We start from the raw sequence: 21,973 nt of genomic DNA, 5'->3' as shown, positions 1-21,973 counted from the left end.
TTGTTGGTTTTCATTTCAGGATTTGAGTCAGTTGGCTCAAAAGAAATTTTTTGTACTTCTCTTGTTCATATACCTAAGCATGAGACATGAATTATAGCTCATTTGGCAGGATTTTTGGTGTTTGGTCTGATTGGAACAAGTCAGGTTAGTGATGAACTGGAACACATGATTGGACAGATTGAGACTATGCAGAATCGTCATGGGATGGTCCTTGAATCCATACAGGGCGACATCATGCAAGTAAATAAGAAAATGCAAGAGTGTAACTTATAGATACACAAGCTAAATGGATGTGTAACTTCTAGTTACACAACTAAAATAGATGTGTAATTTCTAGTTACACATGCTAATTAGATGTGTAACTTTTACTTACACAAACTGATTAAATATGCCACTTTTTTTTATTGTAGGAGTGCGTCGTGATTATTATGGCCTGATGGATGGACAGTTGTTACTGCGTATGGAAAACATAATGCTCAGTTTGAACACACACTTCTGGTAATTCGGTATTTCATTATCTTCTTATATACTATGGTTCATTGTATTGCCTGTTTGTGTTGTCTGCGACGCAAGCGAGACTAAGCACCCGGTGCATACTGATGCATAAGCAACTCATTTTTCATGCCTAGGGAATAGATATGTGAAGATTTTCCTGCAACATTTCTGTATATGCAAATGGTTATCACAAAATAGATAACATCCACAATAAGAAAATAAAAGCAAGACGTCAATCAGTATAATGAAATTTTACCCTAAAATTTGGTTTACGGAGTTGCTAAATTGATTATTTTTCTCTTCTGCATTTTGGGCCAACAGGTTTACATAGTGTTCCAACTAGTTTTAGTTGTTGCTGCTCTTCTGCAACCAGAATTTGGCACCTTAGAAACTGAAGAGTACATCAAATACTTGAGGTAGGTTCCAAGTTTACAGTTATAGATGGTAAACATATCTTTGAAAAGAAGAGGCAGTAATTTGATTTAAAAATGAGTATTTATTGTTTATGTTCATCATGATGTGTTCTGTGTAGCTACTAGTTACACATGCTAATTGATGTGTAACTTATAGTTACACAAGCTAAGTAGATGTGTACTTTCTAGTTACACATGCTAGAAAGATGTGTAACTTTTACTTACACATACTGATTGAATATGTAACTTCTAGTTTTAGTGATTGAACTGAAATGATTTGTGGTCTGTTTTGTTGTTTTTGTTTTCATTGGATTGTTGAGATTAATTTTTGTATAAGAGATTGGACAGTTTTTATTATTGAACATGAATTATGTTGAAAGATTGAAGATTTTTGTTTGTTTGAATTTTGGGATAATTTTAATTTCTATTGATGTTGTATGCTTCACTCTTTGTCCAGACTACTTACTTCGTAATTACAACGGACTTGGGATTTCTGAAGTGAATTCCTAATCTTTAAAAATTTTAGTTGTCTTGTCTTGTAATATGTAAATTGATTTTTTTTCTATAATTTTGCCTTGCAATTATTCTATAATTTTGCCTTGCAATTATTCTATAATTTTGTTTCTTTATTTTTTGTCCATCCAACCTAATTCCACGGATGTTTATTCCTATTTGCAGATGTGCAAGTATATTGGAATCAAGAAAGATAAAAAAGGAAGGAAATATAGTGGATTATTTTTAGGATTTCAATTTCCATATCTCGTGTTTTAATTCGTTTATTGTGTTCAAACAACCAATCACTATAATTGTAGTAATTGATGAACGGACAAATTATTGTAAATCAAAAATTAAAGTAATACATATATTTTTATGATGAATAACTTGTAGATAACCTTACATATAGCATGTGTAATAAAAAGTTACACATGCATATGGATGTGTAACTTGTAGATACACATGCCATACGCATGTGTAACTTCTGCGGACATATGTGTAACTACAGAGTACACATCCATGTACAAGTGTAACTTTGCATTACACATTTTATATGAATGTGTAACTTCTGAATACACATGTCATATGCATGTGTAACTTCTGTTTACACATCAATATGTCGGTGGTGGTCGGCAGTGGTGGCGGCGAAGGTGGTTGATGGTGGTGGTCGGAGGTGGTGGTTGGTGGCGGTGGTGGTCGGAGGTGGTTGGCGGCGACTGTGGTGGTCGGCGGCGGTGGTTGGTGGTGGTGTTCGGAGGTGGTTGGCGGTGGTTGTGGTGGTCGGAGGTGGTTGGAACATCATCACATAATATTTTAATACTTTCGGGCCTAAATTTTAATTTTATTTAATTATGGGCTTGACAAGATACATAAGGGTATCAAGGTCTTTTAAAATTTCGGGGCCTAAATTTAAACTTATTTTAATTAAGAGCTTGATATTATGGGTTATCCATGGGTGGGGCCTTAGCATAATTTTCCCAATTTAAAATCCGTAACGAATCGGATTGGATGTGGATGAGGTAAAACCGGCCCATTTCGGCCCATGCTCACCCTAGTCACCCATACAGAAAAAAAGAAGAAAAAAAAAAGAAACCTGTTTTGAGGCGTACTGAATTTTTTTGAGGCATACTGAATAATGCCAAAATAGGGTCACTAAATAAAAAACACCATCACCCCTTATCCATCCTTTTTGATAATGGCATAACTACCCTCATTTAATTAGTGTTAATGATTATGATTAGTTTTAATAATAATGATTAATAATAATGTTAACGATTGACTAAGTTAAGTTGTTAGTTAGTTGAAAAAAAACTGATTTTTAAGTAAGAGATGGGTTTTTGAGAGAGGAAGAAGAAGTGAAAAAAAAGAGGGTTTTTGAGATTTGGGGATTTGAAGCCAAATCCAGAGGACAATATATTAATGAAGAACCTTCTGCTAATAATACACAAGTATACTCGTATACGACGTCTAATCTCTCTTTTTTAGCTCCAAAAAGTTAAAATTTTCCAAACTTCTTCGGAGTTCAATACTTGGTTTGGCTGAAGTATAAGAGCCGAACTTCTCACAGGAAGAACAGTTCGGCTTGTTCGATATAAGGTTCAGCCAATAATTCAAAGTTCTCCTAAAGTATATACTAAGTTTGGCCTTAAAAAACATAGTTCGACCAATAACTAAAAAAAGTTTGAGACACACAGAGTGATGTTCGGCTTAAAACCTATACAAGTTAAATCAGCCGAACTGTATTGCATTACAAAACTCTACTAAGTTTACCTGTTCGGCTGAAAACATTGAGAAGTCGAATGAGCCGAACTTTATTGAACCCTAAGATGTAGCCTTAGTTCGGCTAAAAATTGAATTACAAATTAAGCCGAACTGATCTTCCAATGGTAAAAAAATAAGAAAAGGCCTAAGTTCGTCTGTTTTTGTCGCAAACTTCTTGGCCGAACCAACTTTTGATAATCAAAGAAACCTTATTCTATCGATCAAACTAAGCAGTAATAGTCAAAATATAGATGGGTTTTTGTGATATACCTTATAATATACATTATCGGGGGGTTTATGGAGGGGGGTTCGGCTGCTGAAAATGGAAAAAGAAAAAGAAAGAAGAAGAAGAAGAAAGAATAAGAAATGTGTTAACTGATTATATGTTTTGATTAGTTTTAATTTAAATTTTTAATTTCAGTAACTTAATTTATTTTTAGTTTAAGTTCTTAATTAAATTGAAGAATATTTAAGTTGGACTTACCAAAAAAAATAAAAATAAAGGATATTTAAATAATTTAATCTAATTAAAGGGTAACCTAGTAATTTGGTATGCTTAGACATCCCTTATAAAGATACCCTAAATGGCATCATCATTCAGTATGCCTCAAAAATATTGAGTAGGCCTCAAAATAGGTTTCCCAAAAAAGAACTGTTTTTTAGGGACTACTCAAAAATGGTGGGGACTACTCTCCATTTTTTGGGGTGGATATTAGAAGTAATAATGAGTCACCCCTTATCTAAGTTTTTTTTTAAGACCAAACTTTCCCTTGGTAATTAAATTAGTGTAATGATTAGTGAGTTAATTAATGATTAGTGAGATTAAATTAATAATTTATTTTTTTCAAAAGAAGAATTATTGAGAGGGAGAAGAAGAAGATGAAGATGATAATGAAGATGAGGGTTTTGGAAGAAAAAAAGTTAAGATCTTTTTCTTTAAGAGCTACAACAAGAGTATGATGTTTTGGTTACTCACATATACTTCAAATTTAGTTAATGGTGCTTGAATTGGCCAAAACATTCCTAAAAATGAACAATTTACAAATTGATTTCGGTTTGGTTAAAAAAGTTCGGCTACAAAATCTGAAGAACAGGTAGCCGAACTCATCTGCATGTGTAGTTCGGCTAATATTTCTGAAAACACAAGTAGCCGAACTCAGTTTTAGTGGAGTTTTTTCTTTCAGAGAAAAGGTCGGTTAGAAGAAGAAAATTGCGACGTAACCGAACTAGGAGTTCGTCTAGGAAAAGAAATTACGACGTAATGCAGGTTTTTCAGAGAAAAATTCGGTTAGGAGAAAAAAATTGCAATGTAACCGAACTTTTTTGTGGCATAACCGAACTTTTTTCGATGTAACCGAACTTTTTGCGACGTAACCGAACAATAAGTTCGGCTTGGACATTTTTTTCGACGTAAACGAATTTTTCTCTGAAAACAAAAACCTCCATTAAAGTTGAGTTCGGCTAGTTCGACAAAATTTTTCACATAATTCCTTGCCGAACTTCTCTCTGTAACTTCCATTTTCAACTCATTTTGATGATTACTTCTCATTTTTTCAATGGAAAACGAATGAAAAGTAATGGGTTTGTTATAATTTTGATTTTGTTAATATTTTTAATTAAGCTATATATAGAGGTGGCGGCGGTGGTGATTTGAAGTGGTCGGTGGTGGTGGTGGTCGTTGGTGGTGATGGGAGGAGATGGTTATATATATATAGGTGGTGGTGATGGGAGGAGGTGATTATATATATAGGTGAAGGGTAGGTTAGTCATTTCCACACTTCAGGACATCCCTTATAAGTATAGAGTACACATTCCTATCACAGTTTAGTCCCCACCATTTTTGAGTAGTCCCCAAAAAATGATTCCAAAAAAAAACATCCGTCAGAGCAAGTCTTATAGTGGAATTCATCCATCTTCCATCTTCCACGTAAGCTTAGAATGCAGTTAAACTACCACACTATATGTTGCATGTAAGCGTAGAATGATATATGTTTCATGTAAGCGTAGAGTGATATATGTTGCATGTAAGGCTAATTAAATCCTATTTATTTGGATTTGATTAACATGTACTCTTAATATGATACATAACAGTCATGTTTTTCATGTCCAGTAATTTACTCCTATATTAAGCATATATAGAATCTAATTTTAGGTGTTAGGTGCAGTAAGACAATGCTGTTTTTCAAGTTAATTACTTTACTCCTAAAGCGAAACTTGTGATTTATTAGAAAGATTTGATGTGGCAATGATGATCAGTGCTATATTTCTTTCTGACACCTCTTGTATGAGAAGAACCTTAAAACAGTTCTTCCTTGAGCACAGTTAGCAACTCTCTGAGCCCTTCTACTCCTTATTTTCCTTTTGTTTTATTTTTGTGGACTATAGTCTCGTGTTACTAAGAAATGTCTGCCATCAGTCAGGTAGTTTTTGAATTGGGTTACACCTTGTCACTTAAACCAAGCTTTAGGGCTTATGTTTTGCAGAGCAAAGTCGTCTAATTCTAATGGCAATAGCAATAAGCAATTCTCCGTGTGCCTATCAGATCTGATGCCATATTCAACATTAATAGTTTTATTGGATGTGTTGGTTAATGTTTGTTTTGTGTATTTTGTTGCATTTTGTAGGTATTTTCTTTAAAGCAGAATCTATGGGTTTTCCCAGTTTAGGTACAACTCTGGTGTAAGAACTTATGTGGCTTGTGTCGTGCTATGTTGATCATATAAATTGTTCGTTGTTCATTTTTAGTTGGTTAATATTGTCCATAAACAGGCATATATCCTGTCATTGAAGGTGAATTCATGTTTGATCTTGACCCTGATATTTATGATGTTGTTTGTGGTGTTTTAATTTTGTTGTTGTGCTATATAGCCAATTTGCAGAGCAAATCCATGTAAATTAATTATGACGTGACATTTGCATTGAAGGTTGGCAATAATAATAGACGATTCTCCGTGCCTATCAAAATTTCAATTTTGAATAAGGCCTCGAACAAGTCGCTACATGTCTTTATACTGTTGGTTTTCTTGAATGTATTTTCTTGAAGTGCTTAATACATTTGAGTACTTGATGTCGATATGTCCGATTGGTTACGGAGACAGACTTGAAATCTGTTGGGCTTTGCCCGCGCAGGTTCGAACCCTGCTGTGGACGCAATCTGTAATTTTTGTGAAACTGTGTATAGTTTTAAGACTACATTTTTAGGTATTTGTTTAGTTGCTCGGGTTTTTTTTACAATTCAAAATATGACTACTGACAGCTTTGTTGTTAAACTTCAGATGCACCATTAAGTTACTAGTCATCATATCAACTTTCAATTCTCAATTCATCTAGGGAGAGCTTGTTGCACCATTGAGTTAGCAGGCTGTAAGCTATTTTATATCTTGCGATTCGAATTGTGTTCGTTAACGTTATCTAATTCTCGGTTCACTTTGCATGTGTTTTGTGACAGATTTAGGTTATTAACTTATTATCAAATGGCAAATTAAGCCAATGTGGAGCCTTGTTGCGACTCTTTGTCTGTCTTTGTAAAGACTTTGTTATTGTGTGCTTAGTTTATTTAATGTTTCATTCATTGGTATTATTGACATGATTGCCTTTTTGTCTATCAAACCCAGCCAACTATAACTTTGAAGGGTGAAATCCTAAACACGTGGGAGCTGGTGGTTTCTCTTGGGAACTAGAAGGTAGATCTACAATATGTCCACTATTAGGCATGGCTACATTATTGTCTACCGTTTTACCATTCCTAAGGGTTGTTATAGAGTTCACATGATTGAACTCATTCTCTCTGGAGGATACTTCATGAATTCCTCTAGGATTGGGTAGTGGTTGACTGGGGAACTTTTCTTTCTCTCTCTTGCAAAGACTCGGCAATTAGACTAACCTGGGTTTTTAGGTCGGAAATAGCCTGAGAATTTTCCTGTAAACTTTTCTCAACTGATTTCTTAAACACTGCAATATTATGAGATAAGATGGTTAGAGACTCTTCTAAACTCATGATCTTCTTATCGGAAAGGTTCTAAAATTGTGCTGGTCCTAAAGAATTCTTAGTATAGCCAAATGTCGAGGGAGCCTGAGAATTACTAGACTGGCCTTAATTCTGGCCCTTAGACCATGAAAAATTAGGATGGTGTCTCCAACCAGGGTTATAAGTCTCAGAATATGGATCAAATCTCTGGCGGTTTTCAAACCTAGAGTTGTAATAAAGAGCGTGGGCCTGCTCTTCATATCTGGCATGGTGTGACCCTTGATTCATTTCCAAGACCGCTAGACGCCTAAGAATATCTGACCCATAATCAACTCTGACCCTATGAATAAGATTTCTAGGTATTTCTGGTTCTCTCATTGAAGCTCATTGCCTAGTTTTCCCAGCTAACTCGGTGGACTCGTCAAACCATTCATCTGGGTCTTGATGGGTAAATTCTCCACCACTAAATCGTGCACATACAGATGCAAGTTTTACTAAATTAGGTAAGCTTAGGCTACCTCAGCAAAATATTAGGTTATACTAAATTAGGTTATGCAGGTTTTACTAAATTAGGTTATACCTGCTGGTACGAGGCTGAGGCTTGTGGAATTTCGGCTGGTAACTCCCATAAGGCCCAAGGCACGAGTTCGGCGTACTTTTCCGCAGGTTTCCTAAATTCGGCAATTCTGACGATGCAATTGGTGTGTGCAACATGTTTTTTTTTATATAAATAAAATACTAAAAAATAAATAAACAAACAAACCAAAAATAAAAACTAACAAAAATAAATAAAGGTCTTGGATTTTTTTGTACTTTTTTAGGCAAGTTCAACTTTCCACTTTTAGCTTCCATCGAACCTACCCAAAGTAAAATCAAACAAAAGAAATAATATAAAATACATAAACCTAAAAAGATCTAAAACCTAACCTAAAAACAAGTCCTCGGCAACGGCGCCACAAAAACTGATGTAGTTTTTACAGTGGTAAGAAAGGGTTTGATTCCCAGACTTGTGAAGTTGATTTTAGACTTAAATTATAAAATTAATTTAGCAAATAAAATAAAAGAGAATGACAATATTGAGAGATTACTGGGAATTAGGATTCCACCACACTCAATCACTATGGTTCAATATTAATTCTTAGACAAATATAATTCCAAAAATAACAATTATTGACTCTTAATCTTTTTCAAGGTAGATTTTATAAAATATTAATTGTAAATGGTAAGCATGGGTTATCAAAACACTAAAGCTAAGCATAACCCATCAAACTAAATGACAACTAATTAATTTAAAATTATAATTCAATTTATATTAATGCAAAAGTCATAAAAAGAATTAAATAGAGTTACCAAAATGATGAGAATTAGCTTCCTCCGTCATCCCAGTGTTGGGGTTTAGCTCCTCATGTGAAGAACACACTCAAAATAATTTTTCATAGCTCAAAAAGGTGTTTTATTGGATAAATTGTGCAACACAGATATTTGCAACGCTGTGAAAACGTTACAGAAGCCACTGTTACAATAGATCACTAATAAGTGTTGCAGATTTGAAAAGAAGGGTTACAATATCTTGTCGTAGTCACTGTAGCATTAACGACTGTTCTTCTCTTCGCGACTGACTTGAGTGTGTGTTTGTTCTTGATATTCCTCTTCTTCCTGAAAGTGCAGAAAACGACTCTGCACTTTTCTATTCTCCACTGCAGCCTACCCCAACTCCTCCGTTGGCTCTCAATCGACCCCAAACTCTCGACCCTCTGTGTGACCTCCCAGAACCATATATATATATATACCATTGGCCTGATTTATCTCGACTTAACCCAAAAACATCTCTCATTTTCTTTAACCGGAAGTCACGTGGATTTTCTCCTCTGTCAGCTCCTTCACACGTCTTCTCCTTCTCAAACTTTCCAGATTTTGTCGAAGGATGTAAAAAGAATCACGCAGAGCATATATTCCTTCCTTTCCTCCACATACTTCCCAAATATAGCATAGAAAATTCCCGAGAATAATAACTGCCATGTTTTACTGTGAACCGATTAAACTTGCGTTTTTTCCCGAAACCAAACCTCATACATCCCATGTTTTAGTCAAATAGGCCCTAAGCAAACTCAATCCATGAAAGGACCCGAGAAGAACTCGTGCAAAATCATCTCAGCAGAGTTCGAGTATTCTTCTTCCTGTTTTAGCTTCAAACGGATGATCCATCCCAAGTTAGTCGAATCAAACACATATACCATGCATGTTCTTCTCTAACCCAATAGAAATCCGTCACTGAATCTCATTCGAAATTTCCCAAAAATCCAATCCTAATTTCGTTCTTCCTGCAAAAATATTTCCCGCCAAAAGCAAATTTTGAATTAGAGAAGAAGAAGATGCCCCTTAACCAACTGATGGGGTGTGAATAACAATTTGGTTGCCCCTTAGTAATCTGGGTAGCCCTTATCCACTGCTGTGGTCCATTTAGCAATTTCTCTTGGGTGAAAATAACATTTTTTCCGGGTGGTCCAACATATTTTCGGGGTGCCTTTAACGCATACTCTGGGTTCCTTTAGTAATTCCGATCGGGGGTGCAAATATCGCTTTTCGAGCCAATTTCTCTGCATAAGTGTATTTCTCCAAAAACACCTACAAAGACATAAAAATCCATAATAAATATAAAATCGAGTACTAACAATATATACAATTGAGATCAAAATAGACACATAAATGCGTCTATCATAGTTCACACTACAAATACATATGGTTTACGTATCATTATGTAAGGGGGAGTGGTTTTCATGTGAGATGAAGTATTGACTAAGGGGAGTGATACATATCACCGTAGTATTATTGTCAAAGTTGTGATACAAATGAACTTTGATGTTGCGTAATAATACTATGACACTGTATAACAATAACTGAGAACATCTGTTTTCTTATTGTAATGGCCACGGATCTTCAAAAACTATGATGCTGAGTTGAACACGTTCATAATCACTGGAGTGCTTGGAAGTGACGAAGATTTCGAGTAATGTTGAAGAACCAAGAAAATCAAGCATTTGGATGAGAAGCTACAAAGTTTATTTATTTTGTAATCCATATGTATTGATTGTTTTGTCACTAAAATTAACAAAGGGGAAGATTTTTAGAGCACTGCTCGGTCGAACTCGCAAGCGTTGCCATCTCAAGCTTGTTTTTCAAGTTTATTTTCCAAAACTATAAGTCTTGATTTCTAGTCTACTTATAGCTATGTCTCGGATTATGATAAAATGTGTAGTTAAGTTTTAGACTTAACGACGTTCATCGATTGAAGACGAAGAACTACTAAGGGGAGCTTGTGGAACTTCATCAACAAAAGGTATGTGGAGACTTGAACTCATCTATCAATAGGAAGTCTATTTCTATTCTATCTCCTATTGAGACAAAAGTTGTATAGCTATATAGACTTTATATTATACACATTTGATATTTTGAGCTGAGTTTAACTCGCTTACATATTTCTCGAAATATGTGTAGGTAAGCTTTCGCTTTAACCAAGTTTATCTTTATTCTTGACGAAAGTCAAAAGATGATCATGTGAAAATCGCCTGGTAACATCTTACATGATTTGTGTGAGACAATCATTTGATGTAGACTTAGAATGTTTCGTATTGATCTATTGATCACTTGAAAATTACTTTAAATCTAATAGTTTGTGTGAGACAGCTATACTCATCTTCTAAGAATGTTTCAATAATTAAAATGCAGTTTAAAACAATTAACCATTGATTGGATATAGCACAATATGCGTACTTGTATGCTAACTGTTGCAAGCTACTCCAATTCCGGGAACCATAGTATGCATGCCCGTATGCGTACTGGTTTGACAGTTGAAGTACGGGAACTTAGTATGCATACCCGTATGCGTACTGGCTTAACAGTTCAAGTCCGGTAATGTAATACGCGTACCCGTTTGCATACTTATTCAACTGAGGTTGGTCGTGAACGACAGTATGCGTACCCGTTTGCATACTGGCGAACAGACCAGGTCCGGGAACTCTAGGTATGCGTACCCGTTTGCATACTTGAGTGGGTTAAATTATAAAATCGGTTTATTCCCGAACAAATATATTCATATAATAAGGAATGCAATCTTTGCAAACTGTGGCTATAATGTTCATGAATTGATTCGAGTGAATCAAAATCGATTTTGCTTCAACCGTGTCTTGTGTACTTCTATGAGAATATAAACAATTGAACAACTCTATAGCTAGTTTCATTTGAGTCATTTGAACTAGTTGTGATTAAAATGAACAAGGTTGATATGAAAGTGTTCATATGGCTAACTTCGGTTAACTATTGTTGAGTCAACCAAGTGTACACGTTTAGGTACGGTTACCCATATCTAAATGAAGACACATTTCATTTGTGTGTAACAATATAAGTTCGATATAACGGTTGGAAAATATTATCTTGAATCTAATCAGGTTTTCATCTAACGGTGAATATTGAATCCTTTGTTACCAAGGTAACATTGTTTGCAAACCCTAATTTGAAGACTATATAAGGGAGAACTCTATCAACTGGGAAACCTAATCCCCACACCTCCTGTGTGATATTAGTTGCGACTAGAGTCGATTCTCCTTTAACCTAGGTTTTTCTAAAACCATTATAGGTTAACGACTTAAAGACTTCATTGGGATTCTGAAGCCATACCCAACTATTTTCTATGTAGTTGCTTGTTCTGATCTTACTTTGTTCTATCGTATTGAGTACTATCTTCTTTAAGATTTGCTCGAGATTCAATCTCCGATAGGTAAGATAAAAAGTAATCACAAATATCTTCGTCTCATCGTTTGTGATTCCACAATATTTTATTCCGCTTCCATACGGTTAATACCATTTTGAGGTGATTAATATTACTAGGATGTTCTTCGGGAATATAAGTCTGGTGTATCAATTGGTTCATGTTCACCTTGATTTATCAAAAGACGGAACAAAAACTCGTAGGTATTTATGTGGGAGACAAATTTATCTATTCAATAGACTTTTCCATGTGAGACATATTTGTTTATCAAGTCTTCGACTTTGGGTTGTAGCAACTCTTAGTTGTGGGTGAGATCAGCTAAGGGAATTAAGTGCGTAGAGTCCTGCTGGGGTTCAGAGGCGTAAGGAACACGACTATATCTTAATCAGTGTGAGATTGGTTATGGCTCAACTACATTCAAGTCTGTAGTAAACTTGTAGTAGGCTAGAGTCTGTAGCGGCTTAATACAGTGTGGAGTTCAAATATGGACTAGGTCCCGAGGTTTTTCTGCATTTATGGTTTCCTCATTAACAAAATTTCTGGTGTATGTGTTATTTATTTTCTGCATTATATTTGTTTATATAATGGAAATATCACATGTTCTGCGTAGTTCAATCAATTAGATAATCCAACCTTTGGTTGTTGATATGAATTGATTGGCACTTGATCATTGGTCTTTGGTACCGTTCAAGTTTTTTCTCATAATAATCATGCTCGTGGATTTCTATCTGTTTGATTTGCTGATTACATTGAGAAACAGAGATATAACTCTTGGATGTATTTTCCTTGATTGAGTCTGACTGTCTAGTTGATTCTCTTGGAAATATATTGGAGTTGGTCCATACAGATTGCCGAAACGAAATATTAGGTGTGGTTGTTAGACCCTCGCTTTTTCACACGTTCAAATAAAGTGTAAACTGAGGTTGGAAAACTATCAGTTTGGCCGTCTTCAAGACACCTTGGATTTAATTCTGAAAGGTGTAACTGATATTCGAATGTCTAAACCTCTCAAGGTGAAATCACATTCAAGAAATCTGCTTCTAGAACTATCAGTACTTTATGGACCACGAATATTCGAACAAGTTAAAAGGGTAGTGCGCAAAATTGTTCTAAAAATAACTCGGTGAAACCATCTCAAATATGGGTTCGAACCTATACGCCTCCTAAAAGGGTTGATGTTTTTGAAACGACTCAACAAGCTAACATGAATTTGATCATTACAAGATATAAGGATCTTATTGATAAACTGTCATTCTTATCGAGACAAGGAATCTCAGATAAGGATTCTAATCGTGTTTCTTATTATAATGACAGAAAACTCTATGATCATTTTTACGTTCCAAAAAGTTTTCCTAGCAAAAGAAAGGGGTAATAATAGCAAACTACAACATAACTCCTTCTGTGAGCATATTGTTAGAGCATTGCTCGGTCGAACTCACAATTGTTTCCATCTCATGCTTGTTGTCAAATTTAGTTGTCAAAAGTATATCTTGATTTCTAGTATATAATTAGTTAAGTCTCGGACTAGGATAAAAATGTAGTTGAGAAACATTGGATCACGAAAGTCATCATTGCGTTCAACCGTTTGAAGGCAAAGATTAACCTAAGATTTTGGAGAGCTTCATCAACAAAAAGTAAGTGAAGACTAAACCACCTATTTCATAAGTTATATTCATATTTCTATCTATGAGACGATGTCGCATAACTAATTACACTATCAAGCAGATTCAAGAATTTCAAATCAAGTTTATCCAGATAATTAGTCCTCGAAATATAATGACTAAGCTTAATGAACATTTGTTCATACTTGATGAATTTCGGTTAAGGACAATTTATTGTTTGCAATAAAAATCATGATTCAAGTTTTATCGTTCGGAAATAGCCTGGAACAGTGATATATGTCATTGATGTTATTCGGGAATGTTTCAAATCGATTTAAAAATAAATATAGAACTACTATAGATTCGAATATAAGACAGTGTTATCAGTCTTACAAACAGGGAAAACTTAAGTCTGAACCGTATTACATGTACTCGTACACGTAGCGGAGTAGTTATATGTCGACTTGGAGATTTGTGGTACGCATATCCTTATGCACATCATGTAAAAATCTGTTTGAATCGTGAACCAGATCGATACGCATACCTGTATGAAAACCGAAAAGGAACCGTGGTCACGGAACCGGAGTATCCATACCGGTATACCAGAAAAGTTTTGTGTTCCGGAACTCGTTTGTATGTCCATACTGGTATGCATACCAAAATAGTTATATGGACTCCGAAACCGGTTATAGTCCATACCAGTACACATACCTAAATAGTTTTGTGAACTCCGGAACTCGGTTGTGCTTAAAATTTTACAAACCGGTACACATACTGTGACTAACCTGACTCACCAACGTGATGGTGTTTGTACTTTGTACATCTACTAACCATGTCGATTATTTTCAAATGCGATAAAATTATTTTTACGAGATACTTAGCATTTGATCAAATCATTAAAAATACTAGACGTATTTGATTACATGATTGTGACACAAGGTTAATGTGTTAAGTGTTTATGAAAATGAATATTAAGCTTATAAGTTCAAATCAGCTAGTTTCGGTTAACCCCCTTGAACATAGTCTTTATACACGGTTCAGTTACGATTTCGTCTAACCAGATTGTATATCTTGTTTATGTAAATCAGATACAAAGATTCATCTAACGATGAATATTGATTGATTGGTTCCAAATCTATATTATCTTAAACCTATAGAAACATATGCTTTGAATGTCTATAAAATTGGAACTTTAAGCAACTGGGATCTTTGGATACCGACTCTACTTTTTGGTGTGTCCTAGTTGTAACTAGAGTCGTCCTCTTCCTAAACCTTTTAGGGTTTAGCGACTACAAAGTATTCATAGGGATTCGTGAAGCCAGGTCCAGTTATTTTTTTATCTTGATAACTCAAGTATCACGATCTTGATTGATTGTTGAGCCGCTAACTCGATTAAGATAAATATAAATAATCAAATTTCTATTCGTCTCAAACTTTGTTGATTCCACAAGGTTTATATTTGTGAGGTGGATAATAAGTTAGGATGCACATCGGGTTGCATAAGTTCGGATTCTGAGGTTAGATAGACTTTGTCTATTGCTATCGATTTCCATCACCTTGATCAAACTTTTTGATCGTAAAGGATTCACATATAGGCTTAATATGTGGGAGGCATATTGGTTTAAAGTCTTCAATTGAGTTGAAGCAATTCTTAGTTGGTGTGACGTCATCTAAGGGAATCAATGCGCAGAATCATGTTGTACCTTAATCAGTGGGAGACTCGATTAGGTCTCAACTACATTCCAGTCTGAAGTTAATTAGTAGTAGTCTTGTATCTGTAACGGCTTAATACAGTTTGGTGTTCAATCTGGACTTGGTCCCGGGGGTTTTCTGCATTTGCGGTTTCCTTGTTAACAAAACTTCTGATGTCTGTGTTATTTTTTTTTCCCACATTATATTGTTATCTTTATAATTGAAATATCACAGGTTGTGGGGTAATCAATCATAGTAGATACATCCGAACTTGTTTGTTGTATACAACTTGATTGATTCTTGGACATTGGTATTTAGTACCGTCCAAGTAATCTCTTTGTAATTACGGATTTGATTCTGTAAACGTTCTAAATACAATAGAGAGAGAGAGAGAGAGAGAGAAAGAGAAAGAGAGAGAGAGAACTATAGATACTATTCCTTGATTGAGTTGAACTCTCGGAGTTGTGTTGAATTTGTCCATACATACTGCCTAAGAAAAAGTTGGTGGTGTATTTTGGTACCCCCGCGTTTTCAAATGTGTTTGTTGCTGTAGAAATCAATCACTTTAACTTTGACGATAATTTAAGAATCATCATTTTATTCATAAAAATAAAAAAGAAGGAATAATCAACTCACTAAGAGATTCATCTTCCTCTTTTGATTGAGTTAAAGGGTCTTTTCTGGTAGTTTATCCCTCAATCCTTTTAGCTTCTAAAACCCCAATTATCTGACTCCAACTTCTTCTCTGTCCTGTTGATGAGCTTCAAAAATTACAGAAGATTATACTCTCGAGTTGGAGAGTCATCTTCTCGAAAGTGAGTATCATATAACCATCAAAGATTAAGTAGATTATCCCTTACTATCTTTTCTTCCTTCATTGCAGCATCAAGCTCCGTCATGGCAGAAACACCAAAGACCGGAACTGCTCTGATACCAATTGTCATGTACTGGTATTGTACACACAAGATTGGATCAAGACTTGGATAGTAAACTCCCGATTATCACGAATCAAGCCTTCAAGTTCATGAAAAACATTGCCTAAAATCGAATAAACGATTCCAATATTGACCAATTTTGACCAGGTCAATGTTGATTCGCAGTAATTTTTTTGCTGTTACAAAAATTTTTGTAACGGCCTAAGACTATTTCAACCTGACACGTAGTGACGTCTTAGGCTTGTTACAAAAATAGCACGAACGACTTGGAGGTGTTATGACCCTCATGTTACAAAAAATATCGTAACGGCTGTCCTATGTTACGACGTGACACGTAGTAACGACTCTTGTTTGTTATAAACGCCGTTACGACCCAAAATTCGTAACGGCCCCATAGTCGTTACAAAAAATTTGTAATACGCATTTTTCGCAACATGTAAAAGCCGTTACAACCCCGATTCCTAATGCGCCAGTTCTGTTGCGAATCGAGAAAAATAATGTAGTGAAAAGACATAGCTACATATAGTGAGGCTGAAATCAGTGATGCTAAACAAAACTTTGATGGTCTGAACGCCTTATCCATGCTATAAGCCAAGATCTTCAATATCACGTGTCTACATGCACTACGTCGAAGCAAGCTTGGGATATCTTAGAAACTGTATGTAGCACCCCCAAAGCTAGCAGCTGACTAATCTAAGAGATTAACTAAATAAAGAGGCACTAAGAGTCTAAATCCAATACTTAAACATAAAATTAAGAAGTCTGCTATAAAAACTTAACCCAAGAACTAGCCCCGCTCTGAAATATATATACAAAAACTCCTTTCAAATGATACATATACAATAGTCATTTGGTTTGCAAAAATAATATACAACATAATAAACATAGCAGAAGACTGAAGACCACAAAGCTTCCGTTGCGCAACTATGATCTGTCTCTGAAACTGAAAGTGGGAATGGGTGAGCACACCATCCCTAAAAGGGGTGCCCCGTAGGAATAACAACTAGCTTTCAAGTAATCATTAATATGATTCGAAGAAAATGCAGGTTTTATCGAAAAGTCAATAATACACGGAAAGACAGTAAAAAACAAAGTAAAAACTTCTTCAAATACATCCATAAATAACAGTAAACATCCATGTATGGGATGTGTGTTGATGCACATAAGGGAAGAGTAATATTGCGGCGTATCGCCCTAGACGTGTAATATTGCGGTGTATATCCCTAGCCATAAAATACTGGTATATAAAGGAATAATAATATTGTGGTGTATCGCCCTAGCCGTGTAATATTGCGGTGTATCGCCCTAGCCACAGAATACTGATATTGTGCCGGCACAAATCTCATACCACACTGTAGATGGTTGATTTTCAGCAAAGGGAAAAACCGTAAAATCATGAGGCATGTTTTTGACACGACTTTCAGGCATGCAACGATTCATATTTTACGAAGCCATGATGAATATGTTTTCGAAAAGCCTCCACCAGCTGAGCGTTCGATCCTTGGCATTTCGTCGTGACCTCTATGAAGAATAACGTATTTGGGCGGTTCTCCGTAGATTGAGAGCTTAACGCCTTCAGGACGTTGGTGATACTTACTGTTCCCTGACTACAGGAGAGAGACCCACCTCCACATAGAAGAATAGTTGGGCGGCGGACGCCTTCAGGACGTCGGTGACACTCACCGTTCCCTGATTATGTGGAGAGACTGTGCATAGATTCAGGCAGTTCTTCGTAGATTGAGAGCACTAACGCCTTCAGGTCGTAAACAGCATCGTGACTCCCTGACTATCCACCATTCAGAATAGATGTGACGCTTTAATTTGCTAATATCTTTTCTGCAATAGACTAATTCTGCTGCGACATTCACCACTGAATTCCCAGAATAATCTATTATTTCTCTTATTCCATGGTCGAATCCACGGCCTGATCCCATGGAATGGCAATAACAATTGCTCTTATTCCATGGTCGAATCCACGGCCTGATCCCATGGAATGGCAATAACAATTTCTCCTATTCCATGGTCGAATCCACGGCCTGATCCCATGGAATGACAATAACAATTGCTTCAATTCTATGATCGAATCCACGGCTTGATCTCATAGAAAGGAAATAAAACAACTGTCCTATCTCCTTACTCCGATTTCATGATCGAATCCACTGATCTCATGAAATGGTAATAGATAATCTTAATTACTCTGATTCTATGGTCGAATCCACGATCCGATAAAATGGTAATGCTTGTTTTATTATTCTAAATTCGTAGTCGAATCCACAGCTGATCTTGCGAAGTAATAATGAACAACTATTCATTTTTATTACTCAGTTTCATGAATTATTCTCCACTGAATTCATAGATTAGTAATAAATACTCAACAACCGGGCATCAGGACCATCACTGAGTAAGCCCCACAAAAATGGTGCGAGTGTACTCGACAATGATGCACGACTGAGCACCCGGATGCACGAACGAGTGTCCAAAAATATGAAATAATGAGGAATCCTTCGCAAAACAGGAGAAAACAATAAATATTAATAAAATAATAAGAGGCGCCCAAGGGGGCCCACCAGCCGGCCGGCCGGATGTGCCCTAGCCATGGTCGGTCCGTGCCTCTCCCATTATTTTCCTTATTTTTTGTTATTTCGTGAACTCACGAAAACTCCTTGGTTTTAGCAACTTTCCTTGTTTTTGCAAAACCCGTGAATTCTCCATAACTTCGTGGATTCACGAAATAATGTTATAAAATAAGGAGAGGTCTGCTGGACCGGGCAACCTAACCGGCCGACCATGCCTAAGCCATGACCGGTCCCACACCTCACAATCCTTAGCTTTTTATAACTATTATTCCCTAATCTCACGAAACTCCTCCGTTTCAACAAAAACTCGTGGATTCTCCATAACTTCAAGGATTCATGAAAAATAATAAAATAAGGAAAGGTGTGCGGGACCGGGAAACCTAACCGGCCGTCCATGCCCTAGCCATGGTCGGTCCCGCACCTTGAAATCCCTAATCTTGCATAATTATTATTTTCCTCAATTCATGAAACTCTTGGGTTTGAGCAAAATTCATGATTTCTCCATATTTTCTCAAATATTGCTCAAATCACGAAAAACCAAAAGCCAACATAGTCGCACAACTGGCTAGCTTCTCATGGCAATTTTAAATATTAAAATACTTTTATTTTAATATTTTCAAAATATTGATGAATTGAGCATACATGCTCATTCCAACAAAAATCGAGAATTCTCAGTCAAGATGAAACTCTTCTGAAATTTCACGATATTGCTCGAACGCGCATCAGAAAATACTGAAACCCTCAGTATAGAAACACAGACATGATAGACACATTTTTGTGTCTGAATTGTCCTCAGTGTCTCTATTGTTAGTGCTTGATTGTGTGCTTATTATGGTGTTTTATGTGTTTGTAGGTGTTTTTAGAGAAATACACTTGTGTGGAAAAAGTAGCTCGAAAAGTGCTATTTGAACCCCTGGAGGAGATTTGCTATCCGGACCCCAGTTTTGGCTATGGGGCACTCAATTACTAAGGGGAACCTCGATCACTATTTGCACCCCAAGATATCCACCTGCTATTCGCACCCTACTCTGGATAGGGGGCTATCTTCTTCTTCACGGTTTGAGAAATATTTGGCGGGAAAATGTATTTGAAACTCCGGTAACATGCAGACTTCTCAGGGCGGATTTTGGACGTGATCTTATGCAATCTTTTCGTGGATTTGGTTTGGGAATATCCTGTTTGGATAAAACAGGATTGGTAATAGCTATAATTTCGAGTGAATGAAGATTATTTTCAAAACAGAGAAGGAAATAATGCTCGGATATTCTATTACCATATTTTGAAGATAAGATAAGATTTTGTTGCAGATTGTCAAGGTATTTGGACAAGTATTATGTGCTCATGATGTACCCACGTCTTTCACGTGTTTTGAAGGTGTTTGATCTCAAACAGGGAAGTTAGAGAAATACTCGGGATTACATGAGTTTTGTATGAGAAATTTCATGGCTGCAGCAGTTGAGTGTTGTCTGAGATAAGGTAGAAGCTTGTCTGGAGTAGATTAAGCTACAACAACAACGTGGAAGAGTTAATAATGGAATATTATTCTTGTATTTTTCTGGACAAATAACAAGAATTTATTACGTGAAGATATGGAATATTTGATGGTTGTTGGGTATAAAAAGGCTTCAAGGAACTCAGAGAGGGGAAACAGAGAGTTTGGGAAGGATTTGGAACATCACAGAGGAGAAACACGATCACCAGAGAAACCTGCTGCTGTTGCTGTCATTGAAGAACACGAAGAACATAGACCCACAGAAGTAGTCGTTTTTGCTACAATATTTGCGATTGCTCAACGACAGTCTTAGCGCTACAGTAACAGCGACACATCCTCTGTATCGTTCTATGGTTTTCAACAATTATAAGCGTTACAAACCCGGTTCTGAATTATTTCTCCCTTTTTATCATTTATAAACACCATTTGAGCAATGAAATCAACTTTTGAGCGTGTTTCCAACATGATAATGAGCTAAATCTCCCATAACCAAGGCAATGCGGAAGCTATTTACGCATGAATAATTGGTAACTATTTTATTTTCTCTAATTTATAATTTATAATTCACTCAATCACTGTTTTTGCAGAGTTTTAAATTGTTTGCATAATTTTCTTAATTAGTTGTGATTGAATCTGATAGGTTATACTTTGTTTAGTCAATTGATAATCTATGCTTAGGGAATACAATTGATATTTGAGAATCTGCCTGATTATTTGTGAATTAAGAAATAAGGGACTTAAAAGACAATTAGAGTTTTGGATTATTTGCCATAATTTATTCATGTGTGATAGTGGAATCAGTGTCTTGGTTATTCCTAATAATCTTGAATTAAGTTTTGTTTGTTTTTAAATTTCATTAAATCCAAAATCTTTTGCTTTCACAAGTCTCAACGAACCTATTACTACTACAACAACTTGAAATCACATCAATGTTTGGCGCCGCCGACGCGGACTTATATTTAGGCTAGAGTTTTTATATTTTTTTTTACAGGTTTTTATTTGTTTTTCATTTTTATTTTATTTGTTCTTCTTTAAGTTTTTGGGTTTTTGTCTTTTTCTTACAGATTTTGGAGTTTGGAGCGAAAGAAAAATTTGCCAAAGTTTTTGGTGAATACTTAAAGATTTGGACTAAAAGCAACGCGAAGGGAGTGAAAGAAAAGAAGAATAAAAATTAATTAAAAAACAAAAAAAAGAGATAGAGAGAGAATTTTTTTTTAGATTATCTTTTTCTTTTGCACTTTATTTTTGGACTTTGGACTGTGGACTTAGGGACTTTATTTTTTTTAAACCCTATGGAAGGGTAGTTTAAATATCAATTGTTTGCAGAGAAGGACAGCGATTACGATATCGCCTCGGCCCCTCGGGTTCGTACATGACATAGGAGTCGTGGCCCGAGTCGACTTCAGCGGTTCATCCTCCGTCTGGTACGGGAGGTAAGTTTGTCGAAACACTCGCGAATCCCCTGTCAGCGAGTTACTGTATTCCTTCGTTTGCATATATGCTGAGGATTTGAAAACGGCTGCTTTAATTTCCTAGTAAAGGGTAAGGACTTGCCATACAAGATAAGGGTTCGGATTTCATCACCGTTCCCTTCTTGCACGCCTTAGGAAAACGAAACCAAACGCGAACCTAAGCCTAAAATTTGACTAGAACGAGACCTATAGGTTAACGAGATTAATAGGAAAGTCATTCGAAAAATATTGGTTACTCTTTTAAGCATGCTTCAAAGTTCATGATGGTTCCTGTGAGTTGAATACGCCTCCTTGTAACGCCGGTGAGGC

The 21,973-nt window shown here is 35.9% G+C and overlaps 3 non-coding genes across 3 annotated transcripts; all 3 read left to right on the top strand.

The window, feature by feature from the left end:
* The first annotated feature begins 5,405 nt into the window (after window positions 1-5,405).
* Window positions 5,406-5,504, top strand: LOC113335089. Its single transcript, XR_003353152.1, has one exon. It is a non-coding gene; the product is annotated as a small nucleolar RNA snoR1 (small nucleolar RNA).
* A 538-nt stretch (window positions 5,505-6,042) lies between these two features.
* LOC113335088 lies at window positions 6,043-6,167 on the top strand. Its single transcript, XR_003353151.1, has one exon. It is a non-coding gene; the product is annotated as a small nucleolar RNA snoR86 (small nucleolar RNA).
* Window positions 6,168-6,232: 65 nt separating this feature from the next.
* TRNAS-UGA lies at window positions 6,233-6,314 on the top strand. The gene has a single exon. It is a non-coding gene; the product is annotated as a tRNA-Ser (tRNA).
* The last annotated feature ends 15,659 nt before the right edge of the window (window positions 6,315-21,973 follow it).

Source organism: Papaver somniferum, unplaced genomic scaffold (genome assembly GCF_003573695.1).
Source record: "Papaver somniferum cultivar HN1 unplaced genomic scaffold, ASM357369v1 unplaced-scaffold_137, whole genome shotgun sequence".
In the NCBI taxonomy this organism is placed as follows: domain Eukaryota; kingdom Viridiplantae; phylum Streptophyta; class Magnoliopsida; order Ranunculales; family Papaveraceae; genus Papaver; species Papaver somniferum.
The sequence above is the reverse complement of the archived record's forward strand: the minus strand, read 5'-3'. Positions and strand labels throughout refer to the sequence as shown.